We start from the raw sequence: 16,585 nt of genomic DNA, 5'->3' as shown, positions 1-16,585 counted from the left end.
AAATCAATGCCGACATGTCTTGTTATACTGGTAGAATGAGACACAGCAGTTTTTATTGGATTTAATAGGAATTTCTATTTTTCATGAATATTCTAATGAAAAGTCACCATTTTTGGCGAATACACCGCCCGAATTTTTCAATAGCTCCCAGGTCATTTGAGCCATCGACTCGAAATCAATGCCGACATGTCTTGTTATACTGGTAGAATGAGACACAGCAGTTTTTATAGGATTTAAGTTGAATTTGTATTTTTCATGAATATTTTAATGAAAAATCACCATTTTTGGCGAATACACCGCCCGATTTTTTCAATAGCTCCCAGGTCATTTGAGCCATCGACTCGAAATCAATGCCGACATGTCTTGTTATACTTGTAGAATGAGACACAGCAGTTTTTATTGGATTTAAGTTGAATTTGTATTTTTCCTGAATATTTTAATGAAAAATCACCATTTTTGGCGAATACACCGCCCGATTTTTTCAATAGCTCCCAGGTCATTTGAGCCATCGACTCGAAATCAATGCCGACATGTCTTGTTATACTGGTAGAATGAGACACAGCAGTTTTTATAGGATTTAAGTTGAATTTGTATTTTTCATGAATATTTTAATGAAAAATCACCATTTTTGGCGAATACACCGCCCGATTTTTTCAATAGCTCCCAGGTCATTTGAGCCATCGACTCGAAATCAATGGCGACATGTCTTGTTATACTGGTAGAATGAGACACAGCAGTTTTTATTGGATTTAATACGAATTTCTATTTTTCATGAATATTTTAATGAAAAATCACCATTTTTGGCGAATACACCGCCCGATTTTTTCAATAGCTCCCAGGTCATTTGAGCCATCGACTCGAAATCAATGCCGACATGTCTTGTTATACTGGTAGAATGAGACACAGCAGTTTTTATTGGATTTTAGTGGAATTTGTATTTTTCCTGAATATTTTAATGAAAAATCACCATTTTTGGCGAATACACCGCCCGATTTTTTCAATAGCTCCCAGGTCATTTGAGCCATCGACTCGAAATCAATGCCGACATGTCTTGTTATACTGGTAGAATGAGACACAGCAGTTTTTATTGGATTTAATACGAATTTCTATTTTTCATGAATATTTTAATGAAAAATCACCATTTTTGGCGAATACACCACCCGATTTTTTCAATAGCTCCCAGGTCATTTGAGCCATCGACTCGAAATCAATGCCGACATGTCTTGTTATACTGATAGAATGAGACACAGCAGTTTTTTCATGAAAACAGTGGGGTCATGTGGATGTTCTATTGTATTTAAATTCTGGTCAAGTTCTTACTGAAGTCAGCACTCAACAGAGACTCCGGTTCTTTCTCCTTTATTTCCTCTGCCCTCTGTCCCATTCCGAAACACTGCTGTTCCGAATCCCACTGTCAAGTTCCAATTATTTCCCCATAGGGTCAGGGGTACCCCGATAGCCCTTTCGGAATAGCGGGGCCTTTAGAAAAAATGGGAAACCACGCCATTATGAAGAATGGAAGTCTATTTTCGGAACAGCGGGGTTTCGGAAAGGCGGTGTGTAACCAATATAAACACCCAAGAATGAAGGTCACCTCCGCAGATCGCTACTACAGTCAGGTTGATAAACAGTAGTGAAGATAAATGCACTTTTTTGATCCCAAAAGTTTAAAAGTAATATCTGGGCTCTATTCCCATCAGTAAACAGCACCAAGTCAGAGCAGAATCCGGTGTTTTTCTAGGTGTTTATTCCTCCAGATTGCGCTGCAGTCTGTCCTCCAGAGCAAGCCAGCTCTGATCAGCTGATCAGCTGAGCAGCGGCTTTGGCTAGAGAGATCCCTAGCGGTAGAAATTACATATTGTGCGTTTAAGTGAATCCAGGCAAACTGCTGCGATTGCATGTTGATGCAATATATTAAATCCACTTTACAAGTAGAGGTTGGATTTTAACGCCATTTCTGTGTTATAGTAGCTGTAAGGAACTGGCTCAGCGTTTGTGGATTATGTGAGCTTGTTGCAAACCCTCCTCTACAGTGAGTTGTAAAAGCAGAACAGTTGTTCGAGTAGCCTTGATAAAGTAGCTAAATGTTCAAGATTTGGACTGCAGCACATGTTTAATACAAACAGATCCTTGTGATTTTCTCCTTAAACTGCCAGCGTGCTTCAGTCTGTGGAACATTTCTGCCTTCCTAAGCTGAACTAAACGCTAATGTCTGCGCCAGGTTAACCGAGGCCATTAGGCCTACATGACAACTCTCTCCAGTCTAAATCTTGAAAGACAAACTTCAATAATGAACACAGAAAAAGTGGCTTTTTCAGCTCGATGGGGCCTCTCTGAGCAGGTGTTTCAGCTTAAACTCTGCAGACATTAACAATGGCAATGATGTTGAACACAGACGCAGAGGATCTCTCTCCCAGAATGGTATTTCCTCTTCCCTTTCAAAGCTGGAAGCAATTTTAGCCAAGTGGGTTTGCCAACTCTCTCTTTTCTCTGCACACTCTGGTGTTCATATTCTATATCACACAACCCTGGTCCTGTGCACACACAAACACACACTATGCAGTATAGAAACGTTTTGTTTTATGCATAGACACACAAATAAAGTACAAACACAAGCACACTGACTGCTTTGCATATTCCCAGAATCACACACGCACACACAGTCAGTATCTCTCAGCATGCTTATGGTCTCCATAGCTCTCGGTATTGAAGGGTTCCTGTTTGATCTCCTTGATGTGTTTCTGTTCCACTAACTCCTCCGGGGCTTTTGGAGAGAGAAAGAGAGCGAGAGAGAGAGCGAGGATAGAGGAGGATCAAGGATCAAAGTGAATGAACTGGGTTTAGAGATCAGTTCAGGGATCTGGCAGTTAGATTATGTAAAGTCAAAAGATGCCACCCCTACTTCCAACAGGGTTCGTGCTTGGTAAAGTGTACATGAAGCTTGTTTGTAACAATGTCAGTCGGCCAATCTGTCAGTGTGTCAGGCTGACACTGGTCAAAATTGATGAAAGTGTTTGCTAAAAATGAATAAACATATCGCTTTAATGAACAGATTAAGTTAGCTATTTCAGGTGCAATATGTAAGAATTGGCCGCCTGTTGAATTCATACTCAAAGCAAATAGGGGGCAGCACATCACCAGACTAATCGCTATCTGCTGCCAACTGTAGCTGCAGTTAGCTAGTTAGCGCAGCTAGCCGTGCACCAGGTAAGCGTTGGTGTTTACGCTGCTAGCGCAGGAGCCTTTGGATCGGGATGGGCCAGGGCATGATGGTTAGCATGCTAAAAATGCTTTTCAACAATACATCGACGTCATAATGTCAAAACTTCCATCACAATCTGTTGATAACTTTAGATAAGTTTTAAAACTTTCCAACCAATTTTTTTACATATGGCACCTTTAAGTTAAGCTTCACCTCTGAGCTAGCTCAAAGGTAATAAACAATGAGAAAGCTCGAATAAATAGATAAATGGTTGAGTAATTAGTAAGAAATAATGGATGAAATAATTAAATAAATAAAAAAACACTAACTGAGCTTTAGAAAAGCTGGCAGGTAGACTGTTTTAACCTTAGACAGAGCCAGGCTAGCTTTCCCACATGTTTACAGTCGTTATGCTAAGCTTGGCTAATGACTTGCTGTTATGTGGCTGAATGATGAGACTGGAATCAATTTTCCCTTCTAACTTTCGGCAAAAGACATTTATTTACTATCTAACTATTCCCTTAAATGTGTGTCATTAAGTGATGATGCTCGCCCTGTGGGACCACTGACAGAAGCATGAAACATTAGCCTTCAGAAACGTAGCACAACACCCTCCTCTCATGCACAAACAAACACGGGTAAATCAATCCCATGAAGGACACGTGTATTGACTCATGTTTGCACTTGTATATTTACTAATGTTAGCAAACACGTACACCCCCCACATGCCTGCACTTGCACAGAAGCGAAGGCATGCATGTAATGTGAACACTCCCTTGTCAGTTTGACAGTAGCCATGTGTCAGTCCATCCTTAAAAACCTTCTCACAGGGCGTAATGGCAGTTACGGGAGAAGCTGGATGTTTATTTAAAGTGAAAACCGTCACCCAGTTTACATTGGGGCTGAATGGACAAGCAGGGCTGATTTATTTGTAAAACCCGAGCTGAGCTTGGCTGTAGCACCTTCACAGATGTAGAGAGTAGCTCATCATTTAGTTTGCTTTATTTGGACTTGGACTGGGAAAAAATAACATTAGCGTCACTCACGGCGATTCGTACTGATTTGTGTTACGCTCAAGTTGAGCTAATTATTAACCCCCTCAGGTTGTTGCGACCTCGAAAAAATCCAGAGTTCATGATTTAAGTCTCGTCGATGAAATTTTTGTTGCAGGGACAAGGAAGAGGTGCAGTTCTGGGAAGCCTCTGTTCAAAAGTGGAAAAAGTTTTGAGTACAGAGGTCTGCTTTATCTGCTGGAGACTTTTTTCAGTCCAGTGTGGTTTTTGAAACATATTCCACAGAGCACTCCCACTGCGCTGCTGATTGAATGGTTGTATTGATAAAGAAAGTGTGTGTGCGTGTGTGTGTTGGAGTCGATCACACTCTGACCCGTGGGAATGTGTTGAGTCCGACCAGAAAATGGATTGCATTGAGAGCTAGAAATGGGAGTTTGGACCCTCTGGGAATCTGTGGCTGCCTGACTGTCCCCTAATCAGACTTTAAATATTTATATGACATTTTGACACAGAGCCTGTGTCGAGAGAGTGTGTTTGTATGTGTGTGTGTGTGTGTGGGGGTGATACAGAATCTGCCCTAAGCTTTATGGCACACTATAAGACAGAACTGGACCGCTCCGCATGCTTTGCTTAGAATCAGGACCCTGGGGCGTCTGCCATCTGCAGCCTGGCATCAAGAGGCCTCATACAGATTATGTCATGACATGCCATCAGGGACAAGATTATTATTCCCACTGAAGGAGTCTGACACCTTTACCTTTACATGCAAAGTCTTTGTTAATGTCACTCAATAAAAACCCGAGACTCAATTCAACAACACCAGCAGAGTACCGAACTGTCTACAGAAATAATTACCAACCCAGGATACCTGTACCCTGGAGGGTGCTCCTTCAGTTGCCAGGCGGTGAGAGTGGAGTAGCTCAGTGTGAAAAAAGGAAATCGACTGATTTAAAAAATAAAGCCTATATAGACATATTGAGTCTGCTGTAACACCTGAATAGGGAATGTGTGAAAACTTATCATGAAGTCGAAACAGGTAACTAAAAGTATCCTTATCTGTAAATATTGAAACTATATTACATATATAGCTATGAATAAACAGTTCAAATAGTCAAAACGATCAAAAAATGCATGAAAATGTTGGATAAAGATGAAAGATGAAGTAGCCTTATTATCAATCTTAAAGTTAATAAAGTGTAAAAAAGCTAAAAGTCATAGAAATTAGTTGACTAATTGGCAAAAAACAATGGATAAATACTTTAAAATGTTATCTCAAGTTAACAGATAAACAGAATAGTTATTAGCTAGCCTAGAGGTATCTAATGAAAAAGTATCGTGAGAAAGTTGTAAATAAAATGGTTGAAATAGATAACTTAAAGAAATGGAAAAATGGTTGAATAATTAGAAAAATATAATGAATAAACAATTGAAAACATTAGCTAAAAGTAATGGATGCACAGATAAAATAGTTATTGCTAGCGTAGAGTTAGCCAATGAAAGACAGTGGTGAGAAAGTCAGACATAAAATGGTTGAAATGTAGAGTTAAAACTAATGGAATAATGTTTGAATAATCAGCAAAAAAATAATGGATACAAAACTGAAAAAGTAGGTAAAAGTAATGAGTAAACATCGGTATAGTTATTAGCTAGCTTGAAGGCAGCCTAAAAATAATGAGAACGCGAAAGGTAGGATAAGTAATGGATAATGGTTGATAAATCACTCCAATTAGTAGAATGATTGTAAACTTGACCAAACTGACCTGAACACCGACTTATTAACACTTAGTATGAAAACATTATTGTGATAATATACACTTTTATAAATCTTACCATCGATTTAAAAACGACTCTAAACAGTCAAACTCTTCATGTGAAAGGGGCTGAGCTGAGGAACATCAGACTAAAGCGACTGGTGTACATGATGTCTGCCTTTTCCTGGCTTCCTATTTTACTGAATACAGACTATCGGGACTTCAAACACCTTTGCTTGTTTTTCGCTAATTAAATCTTCAGTGTTTTCGGGCGGTCGATTTCCTTAAACACTTCCTTGTCTAATTTTGAGTTTACCTTTTAAGTTCAGCTCGTAGGCATTGGCAAGAGATTCCCCTTGCTCAGGATGTTGATCGGCTGTGTATAATGTGCATTATCCTCCGTAAGACGTATTAAGGGCTTATTTCGGTAAGACACTCCAGCTCTTTAAATCAGAACCCGGCCTGCTTGCAAGCTTTCTCCACCATCTTTATTCTATAAACTGCACGACAAAGCCAAGAACGTTTTGGCAGCGGCTGTAAGGTTTTTGCTCCATTATTCTAATTGCCTTTAACCTGTAATCAATATTTACAGCACAGACAACCCACAGGGCTGAAGGACTAAGCATTTCTCCTCTTTCTCTTGCCTCTGATTTGATTAAGGGAGGCTGCAGCCAGAGTGAAAGTGCACTTCCTGGTTATGGCTCAGGACGACCGGGTGATTTTCTTTCTCCAAAATCACAGTGTGATAACTCTTGACCTTCCGCTACACCTCTGGAGTCAAAGAGTCTTCTTGCCTCACAGTGAAATCGAACAATCTGCTCAATACAATCGACCTTTGTCATGTATTGTTGGCGAAATGAAAAGGCCTGCAATCGGAGAACAAATAAAAAGGTCAGATAAAAAGAACGGAGAAGGTGAAACCGAGGCGAGGACGCGCTGACAAAGATGAGAGAGAGCAGGAGAAAAGGGGGTAAGTGGGATGAGGAAGGGGAGGAAAAAAGAGCCCGGAAAGGAGAAGAAACGGTGAGAAATCAAGTCCTCCGGAGTGTGAAAGGCCAACAGCTCATGCTGTGAGTCCATCTGGCCTCCTCGCTCAGCATGTGTGTGTGTGTGTGTGTGTGTGTGTGTGTGTGTGTGTGTGTGTGTGTCTGAACGAGTGGACGAGTGCCAGAGCGAGAAATGACCCCATATATGTGTTTGTGTATGTAAGTGCGAGGCTGCATATGTGTGTTTTTGTGTGAGAACATGGCTGCTCGTCTGTGTTTGTTGGCAAGTTCGAGCATCATGCCTGCAGCCTGTTAGTGTGTGTGTGAGTGTGTGTGTGTGTGTGTGTGTGTGTGCGTGTGTGTGTGTGTGTGTGTGTGTGTGTGTGTGTGTGTGTGTGTGTCCACAGCCCCTCGGTGCTACAGTGTGTCATTGCCTGACCTGTATACAGTCAATGGGGACACATCTGTGATGCTCGCGGTACATGAGGCTGAGAAAGACAGCCGGAGGTTCTTAGTGAGGGGTTAAACACTTCAACTTGAATATTTGATCTTTGCTGCTTGTAAATTCATTTATTTATTTTAAAGCTGATACATATTTAAATCCTGACCACTGAGGTCCATCTTACACTGCTGTGTTGGTGTTGTTCCTAGATCATATTTAATACCGCTGCAGGAACATCATTACAACTTCTGATACACCCACTACTGGAGCAAGCCGTCTTGGCTGGATGCTTAAAGGAGCAGTTCACCCAAAAATGAAAATTCGGTCATCATCTATTGACCCTCATGCCAACGGAAAGTTGAGTTAAGTTTCATAGTCCGCAGATTTTTCTGGAGCGTCACAGCAAAACAGCAGCCTCCTCCTAAACAACTGAAGGAATTGTTTTAAAATGTAAAATAATCGGCCGAAAAAACAGAAAACATGAAATGATGACATGCAGGTGGTCTAGCATAATTAGCCCCGGGGTCCCACATCTGTTTTAAAAAAGACATTATTTACACCCTAGACGTGCTGTTGAGCTCATGCATCCACTTTAGATGGATTGTGCGCTACAGTAAACACTTCAGCTATAAAGGGGTACTGGTAACTTCTTTTCAAATCAATATTGGAGTCTTGCATTACACCAGAGGAGTCCCAGTCGTCTATTGTTATGTAAATTTACATGGCTGAAAATCACGTCCCAGTGTATTAACAGTCTTTATTGTACCTTGTATAGGTACTGCGCTCTTGATATTTTGTTGTTGATTGTGATTAAGTACTACTTGGACATGCTCATAGCCAAACAAGAAAACCCAGAGTAAATTGAGCCTGATAGCAACCAACTTTGTAATACTGGTTATTCAGGATCACCTCAATCCTGAATCGATCAATATGTCTGAAAGTGGGGACGCCAACAGTGAACCGTCGATCGGTCAACCATTAATCTCGGTCCGTCACTTATCAGAAAACCTCAAAGCTGACACAAACGCTTTTCACGTCATATTGTGTGTTTTTTTCCTCAATAATTAACAGATTAGTCACTGGTTAACGGGTGTCGGGCTAACGAAGGCAAAATTAACCGAAACTGAAGACCCTATCAGAGAGCCAGGCTAGGTCAAAGTCACTATGTGGTACAAGAACCTGACAGAAATGTTCACTACTGTTGGACTTATGATCTGTGGAAAACAAGCAGACATTTATCTTTTTGAACTCTGTTTGCCTAATTGTCAGCATGTGTGTGATCTTTGCTATCGTCTCCCTTCATTAACCTCCACTCTGGATGAATCACATTTGTAGTGCCCTGCTATCTACTTCCACTCAGACAGAAACACGCTGCACATATGAGCAGACTAAAATGAGTTCACTTGGTTCTTTTCCTGATTAGAAAAATTGGAAATAGCCTCAGTTTGTGGTTAATAGAGATTGGATTTACTGCATTTGGGAAAAACAACATTAAATGAGCAGCTCCCATTTTTAGTTTTCAGTTTCTTGTTTGAGAGTTGAAAATCTAACTAGACCAGAATTTAATGAGCTTTACTGTTTTCATTTAGCTCAGTGATGAATAGTAGCTAATCGTGTTTTTCATGCTAACATCCTGTTTCAAATTGCACGGATGCACTGAGTCTTGAAGAAAAACCCCAGTGGCCCATGAAGGCACCTTCATCAGATAAGATGGAGGTGACACAAAGGAAATAAGGCAGCTGTATCTGTACTGTACACACTCTTGTGCAGTATGTTTATGCTGCTGTGTGAGTTTTGAGGCCATGTGCACAGTTCATACGCTGCAGTCTCAGCCTGCGAGTACTAACTATCCAGGGAGCTCATTATGTAAACAGCCTACAGTAAGTTGGTGACCTTAAAGGAATCTCTTGCATTTTACCAAACTTTGCCCTTTTGGCCTAATTCAGCTTGTGATAAACATCCAAACTGCACGATGAAAAAAATGCGAGTCTTGCATCATAATCCCCCCCCACCCCCCCCACCCGCTTCAACAACAAATGGTGATGAAACAAACAGCCTTTTTAAATCCCTCTGAATCCTCCCTTCTTCGCTCCCCGAGCACTGTCTTGTCCCTAAATATCCCCTGACCCATTTCAGGCTTTCGTTGGAGACAGTTTACGCTGTGTTGTATAAAAGGAAGTCTGGTTCAGTCACTGCTGTAGTGCCAACAGTCTGAGGGGCTGATCGACTGGAGCTGTGTTCACAGAAGTGTGAACAGTCAAAAACAAAACAATTACAATGAACGATCTGTCGAGTGTGTGCAGAGGCTTCTGTCACTCGAATGATAAAAATAGAAGCCATTTGTGCAGGTTTATTAGTGATTTAATTTTGGGTGTCTCGTCTCTTATCATGAAACAGCGCACAGTTGCATGTCTAATGTGATTTTTGACTGATTTAATACTGTAAGTCACTTATAACTTTTATAACTTTCTAAGAGCAAAAGAATGAGTCACAGCCAGCCACATGAGAGCCACTGCTGTGCCAGTCTTTATTCAGGGACAACATTATTTATATAGCACTTTTTTGGTAATGGAGTCAGTGCCAGTGATGTCACAGTGGAGCGACTACACCCTTGACTACACCTGTAAAGCACTACAGCGATGTGTGAGCAAAAACAAGATTTTCAGGGGGTGTTAAGTTGCTCTTCACATAGATAGAGATTGATTCAATAATAAATTAAATTGAGAGCTAAACTGTAGAAGATTTAAAATGCTCAGAGTAAAAACAAAGAAATAAGATGAAATACTATTTACAAATATGTTATTTTACCAGGTAGTTACAGTGAAAAGGATCCTCTTGGCACTGAATGTTTGCAAGTTCAGCTAATTTTTAGCTAGCTAGCCTTAGCTTACAGTAAACACTGACTATATACCCACACTTCTGCAAATACTTTATATCTTTGTTTGGTTTGTTAATATTAAGGTACTTTAAATCTGCCACATAAATTAATTAACTTATTATTATCAGTGTCAGATTTTTTTGTCTCAAGTCTTTCAAAGATTTGGTTGATTCCCCCTCCAGTCCCTTATATCTCCCATGAAAAGTGTGTTAATGTGTCTGTAATTTGAACTCACACTGATATATAACTACACTTTGTCAAACGTACTACACAGGTTTTGTTTTTAACTGGACCATCAGCGAGATGTTTGACCATTTCTGTATAGATACCCCCTACGAATGAATGGAAGAGTCTCACAGCCTGTGGAAAGAAGCTGCTCTGTAGTCTGCTGGTGCAGTACGGCACTAAGACGGTCACCTCTGTCATGTTACATGGAGGTGCTCATACTGCTTTTGTCCACAGGGGTCGCCAAAATCAACAAAACATGAACGTTCCTTGTAGATGCTTTAAATTATCTGTTTAATAATTAATACTTCAATGTAAGGTTCTTAATTTATGATTCAGTAAATAAAATTGAGAGTTAAATAAAACTTGGGATTTTAGTCAGTCAGGTTGTTCGAGACTCTCTGGAGAGTCTTGTTTCACTGTGGTTACAGCCCCATTCATCTATATGAGTCTGTAACAACCTGTGAGTCTTAGCAGAGGCATTTTTTTTCCCGGCAGCAGCTATTTTTTATTGCTCAAACAGGGTCATTATTAGTGCCAGTACCCACAGTTAGGCTTATTTGACATGAATTCATTAGTAAATACTCAAATAGATTTTCCAACAAAATCTTGGCAGATACCATCAAAAGCTAATGGTTTCAGCCAATCACCCTCTTCTAAAGCTCCTCCAGTGAACAGATACAGCTCCAGCTTGTTTCTGTACTGACCTTCCTGTAGAGAGTCTTTGACAGTTACAGGATGGGAGACGAATGTTAATAAAGACATTTTATTTTGGCGGGTAAGGGTTAAAATGGTGACACGAGTACATCTTTATTACAACCATCTGAATTCATCGAAATCCAAAGAGATTCAGCGCTCTGATTTGTCCACAGTCCAGCCAGACACTGCCGGAAAAGATTATTCTTTCTTGGCCTGGTGGACCCAGACAGAGTGGCCTTTTACTGGGCTGCAGTAAAGAACGCCAGCCTCCTCTAGCTATTCATTATCTTAAGTGTGTCTGCAGCAGACAGTGAGCGGTGCACGATGGGAAGGACTGCTGAAACGAGCTTTTCAAATGGGAAGATCTCACAGGAGACTGTTAATTAATGAGCGGATGCGATGCGTCTGATTAAGATGGCTGATGTCTGTGTGTTGTTTTCAATTTTAAAAGAAGTCTTTTATTATTTGGTCTTTATTTTGAATAGAGTCTTATTTCTAGGAATTATTAGGAAACCAAACACAGCTGATGTCTGGTGTTCCTGTTCTACTTTAATATCTAAATTATGAGAACACTTACACCACAGTACTTTGTGCCACAGACTTTTCCTATTCAAAGTGAATCACTGGCTGTTTAAAGCGGGTTGATAAGCACTGATATTATAACAGAGAGTGGGAATGCAACGTCTCTTATAACCCGTGACCTGTACTGCAACAAAACAACAAAAGAGTTTAACTATCCCAAATGATTAGCTTTTATTTTTTAGATACACTGTAAAAGGTCATATAATCGTACAATTTGGTGGAATCTACTCATCTTTTCTGATGAACTTAATGCAAATATTTCAAGTTAATTCAACTTAAAATGTCTAGTTATTACTTTCAGAACATATAACCTCGAGTTCTTCTAACTTGAAGTATTTTGACTTGAAATGAGGAGATGTATGAACGTACTGTACAGAGTTCAATCAACTCATTAAAATACATTTCAGAAGAAACCTGCAGCCACCTCTTGAAACTCCTGAAAAACGATACAAAAATCATCGCCTAAAACATCCTCTGCCCTCGTATTTTAATTATTCAACCTTATCTTTTAGGGCCCAGACACCAAAAGGACATCACAGAACTAGTTGTGACGAAGGCTGAATTTTGCGTTGTCGCACTTCTCCTAAAAAATTTGCACTTGAACACACCGCATAGACAGCCGACAGCCAACTATTAGCGCCTGCGTGAGAGGAAATAACTCTCCATACCACTAGATGGCAGTAGTTTGTATTTATTATTCAAAAAATGAAAACTGAGAGACCCAGGTCTGTGGATATACAGATAAAGCACAGTTTTTGACAGCACTTGTGCTAATATAGCCACTTCTAATTGAGATTATGCGTGATAAAAAAGTTGCAAGTGGAACGGGCGAGGTGAAGACTAATGAAAAAACACTGAATGGGTGAAATCATGGCTACTACAACGACAGGCTCAATAGGCAGAGTGATTTCTCTCACTGACGGGCTCCACCACTGATTCAGTCTGCTCAGTCAGCCGAAAAGCCACCAACAAGGGCTGACAAGTGCCAACAATGTGGGAGACACAACAACTTGGGCCACAGACGCTCACCGTCAGTCCAGACATTGGCCCGCTGTGAGCCTGGTGATGAATGAGTCCAACATTTTTTACAGTATAAGGTTGGAAGGTAAGCCACTTCTGCTGAAATCACCTGACACAACTGTCTTGGACTTTCTTTGACATAATCTGGTGTGACTTCATGTCTGACACTTAAGTCTTTCGGTCTAAGGATTGCTGCAGTTGTGCGTGATGTCGTAAGTCAACAGCACAGCCTTCTGATAACCTAAGAACAACGACAACTTATCCGAAGACAGAGAAATCATCTACCTTAAATACACAATGGAAGGGGTAATTGATATAAAAAGTATACATGAGTCAGGAGAAATAAACGTCAGAAACATGACAGCCCTGACTTGTGTTTTGGATGAGTTGATAAGGAGCTGTCTGAGGTTGATCAGCCTCACCTGTTGATGTGCACCTTGATGCGTATCAAAACATCAGTGTCTCCGCTGTAATGAGCCAGGAAGAGGAGCAGGAAGGGGCTGATTAAACTAATCTTGTAACTGACTTCCTCCATCTTCTAGTGATTAAACACTGTAAATGTTAACTGCGCGCTGCTGCTTCAGGGAGACGGGAAGAGAAACTCTGCTGTCTGTCTGTGTGTTTAGTCAGGTGTAAAAATACCACACTGTGAAGATACTCCACTACAAGTGAGCTCATTTAAGATACTTTATGCACCGGTAAGTATTTGTAATCTACAGCGACGCGTCAGATTCTAGAAGATCAACGTGTGTTTATAGCGTCGCTGTATTGTTTGAACCACGTATCTCTAAAAAATGGCAACTTTAGACGAGCTGATGACAAAAACATTCTCCAGCTAATCCAAGAGGGATTTTAATTGGTTATTTAGCTTAAAGGTGCAATACGTAAGAATTTTAGTTGAAAACAAAAACTGTGAAGAAATAACAGTGTTGCCTGTATCATGTCTTTGTATTAGATTGAAGACATATCTACTGAAGCTAACATGCTAACCAGCTAGCTTTAGTCTGTCCTGGTCCAGAGCTCCCATGCTAGCGGTGTAAACACCAACACTCCCCGGGTGCCGCAAGCTCAAAGTCCAGACCGCTAGCTTCAGCGCTAACTGAGCTAACTAGCTAACAGCAGCTACAGTAAGCAGCCATTAGTGGTTATTTTGGTGAAATGCTGCCCCCTAGTTGTTTTGAGTATGAATTTAACGGAAGGCCAATTCTTACGTATTGTCCCTTTAAGAAGTACTGGAAATGTACTACTTTAGCACTAAATTGTTCAGATTATCAGAAAGATTCTGCTTCAAAATCACCAAATTCAGAGATATATGGTTTTCACTGGATTGGAAAAGTATAAAAACAAATGTACTGTTAAAAGTAACTAGTAACTAAAGCTGTCAGATTAATGCTGAGGAGTAAAAGTAAAATATGGTGGCACAAAATGGAGGAACTCAAGTATAAATACCTTAAATTTGTACATTAAAACAGTACTTGAATGTACTTAGTTACATTCAACGACTACAATACGACCCCAGCTGGAGTCACATTTTTGTTCACCTGATGAAATCCAATAGTGTTCTTTTCTTTTAGCTCTGGTTTGGTCTCAACCAACGTTTGTGTAAATATATTCGCTACTCTCCACCAACTGGTCAATACAGATATCGGCACACCATTACTTCTGTTTTTGTGTGTACATGCGAGTACAACACTGGGAGTGCCCTCTAGCTGAGACTCTATGAAAAAGTGTGTCATTATCTCCACACTTAAATGATAATGGCGTCTCCCTCCTCTGTACTACAGCTGGCTTTTCTTCCCAGCTTCCAGCGTGGCAGTTCGGAGCAGCCATTAACACATTTGCCTTCTGACAGCCAGATGACACGTTGTATTAACATTTGGTGTGTCCTCTTCATAAAGTGCCTCCTTCAGGCCATATGCTACATTTTTTGCTCCACTAGTGGTAAGATAATTAAAATAGAGATGAATTTATAATAACCTACACCAGAGTTTTTCAACTGTGAGTCATTAGGCAAAAATTCTTCATGTCTAGAAAGAAAAAAAAGGGATGTTAGTTATTGTTGTTTTTGGCCTACGAATTATACTTGGTCACCAACATGGTTGGCAGTAGCAGCAGCAGCAGCACGACACACAGCTCATGAAGGTAATTAAGGTACTATAAAAGCCTTTTGGCCTGATTGCAGCAATTTGCATCAAAACTAGTTCTCTTTCTCTGAGCCTCCCATCGCCTCCAAATTACAGGAACTGTAGGAACCCAAAGCATGATTATCCCCCTAATTGAAGTGAGACAAAGAACATATAGAGGACAAAGGTCTGACAAAAGTGGAATAAAAAAAAAACAAAATAAAAGCAGGTAAAAGAGTTTCCAAAAAAATCTTAAGAGTAACACAAAGAACAAACCAGAAAGAAGAAGAACGAATTAACGAATGGAGCACAGGTGACAGGGAAAAATGGCGGGAAAAAAGACAAAGACAGGATGTGGGGAACATGACACGTGAGGATGAATCTTCAAAATAAAACAGGAAACAACTAAACAAGATCCCCAAACCGCGAGAACAACAACATTATGAAAAACAAACGTAGTGACAAAATCCATTAATATAAACTTTGTTCATGTTGAACTATCAATATTTTATATATTACTGAGAATAAAGCTCAGAATACCACATTAATATGGTTCTTAAATGTATATAGGTGTTTGCTTTGTGGTGAAAAACTAGGAACACAGACAAAAAACAAGAACAATTTTAAAGAATTTTGTTACTGCTTAACATTCAGCCTCCTCGCTTTGTGACGATTGCATTGAATCGTCTCTATTGATGCAGGCTGTAAATAAAAGATTCATGTTATTAGTGACCAAAACAGCTGTCCTTAAGGAAACCTGTTTCCGATTTTTGTATAACTACAACAGCAATAAGGTTACATAAGCTTAGTTTCAGAACAATAGTTCTCAGATTAATGTATTCAAAGGAGTCAAGCGAGGGGAACATGTTATATTGAGCCACACACCATCAAAATGAAAAGTTATTCAGGCACATAAAAGTGCAGCTAATCAATTCTGTTTGTATAAAAACTGTTACCCCAGCCGAGGCCGTCGAGATACTACTTCGTGGAAAGTCTCTCTTCTGTTTCAGAGCGCTGTATGATCTGCAACAAATCTGGACAAACACGATGTAGACTGCTGGATGCTGAGTCGAAGCTTCTCCTCAAACTCACTGAAGGGCTGACACACAGACAGATCTTCATTTGGTAAATATTCACAAATCATTCAGATGAGAGAGCGTGACCCAGAACTGCTTGTTTAAATCGGTTTTGAAACAGTGACATTTGCTGGCAGTGAGCAGATATAGAATTAATTCAGCTGAGCTGCCTGTTAATTGTCACAGTGGTAAAAAGTTGATTTGAAGAGACGTCTTGGAATACAAGTGCAATAAACGCAGCTATTGTTGAGTTGATATCAGTCAGAGCACAATTACCTTCCAATCAAACCAAACAAAGAGGGCGTTTGGGAACACAATGGAAAGACACGGATAAAAGGTTGGTTTTTGGGTCGGAATGAAATTAGTATTTTCTCTGGAATGTCTAATTTTCAATTTCCATAATGGTTCAAAAGGTTACCGAAATGAAATTACAAATAGAAAAAGCAATGTCTGCTTCATGTTGTATCTCTTCTTCCCTTCTCCACTTTTAAGAGTCGCTCACGCTTTAAGCAGCGCAGAGTTAAGGAAATCCTCTCAGACAAAAAGAGCTCCTTATCTTTCTCTCTCCACAATAATGGGAATCCAATA

Source organism: Pagrus pagrus, assembly GCF_965226575.1.
Source record: "Pagrus pagrus genome assembly, chromosome: 20".
NCBI classification, from domain to species: Eukaryota; Metazoa; Chordata; class Actinopteri; order Spariformes; family Sparidae; genus Pagrus; species Pagrus pagrus.
The sequence above is the reverse complement of the archived record's forward strand: the minus strand, read 5'-3'. Positions refer to the sequence as shown.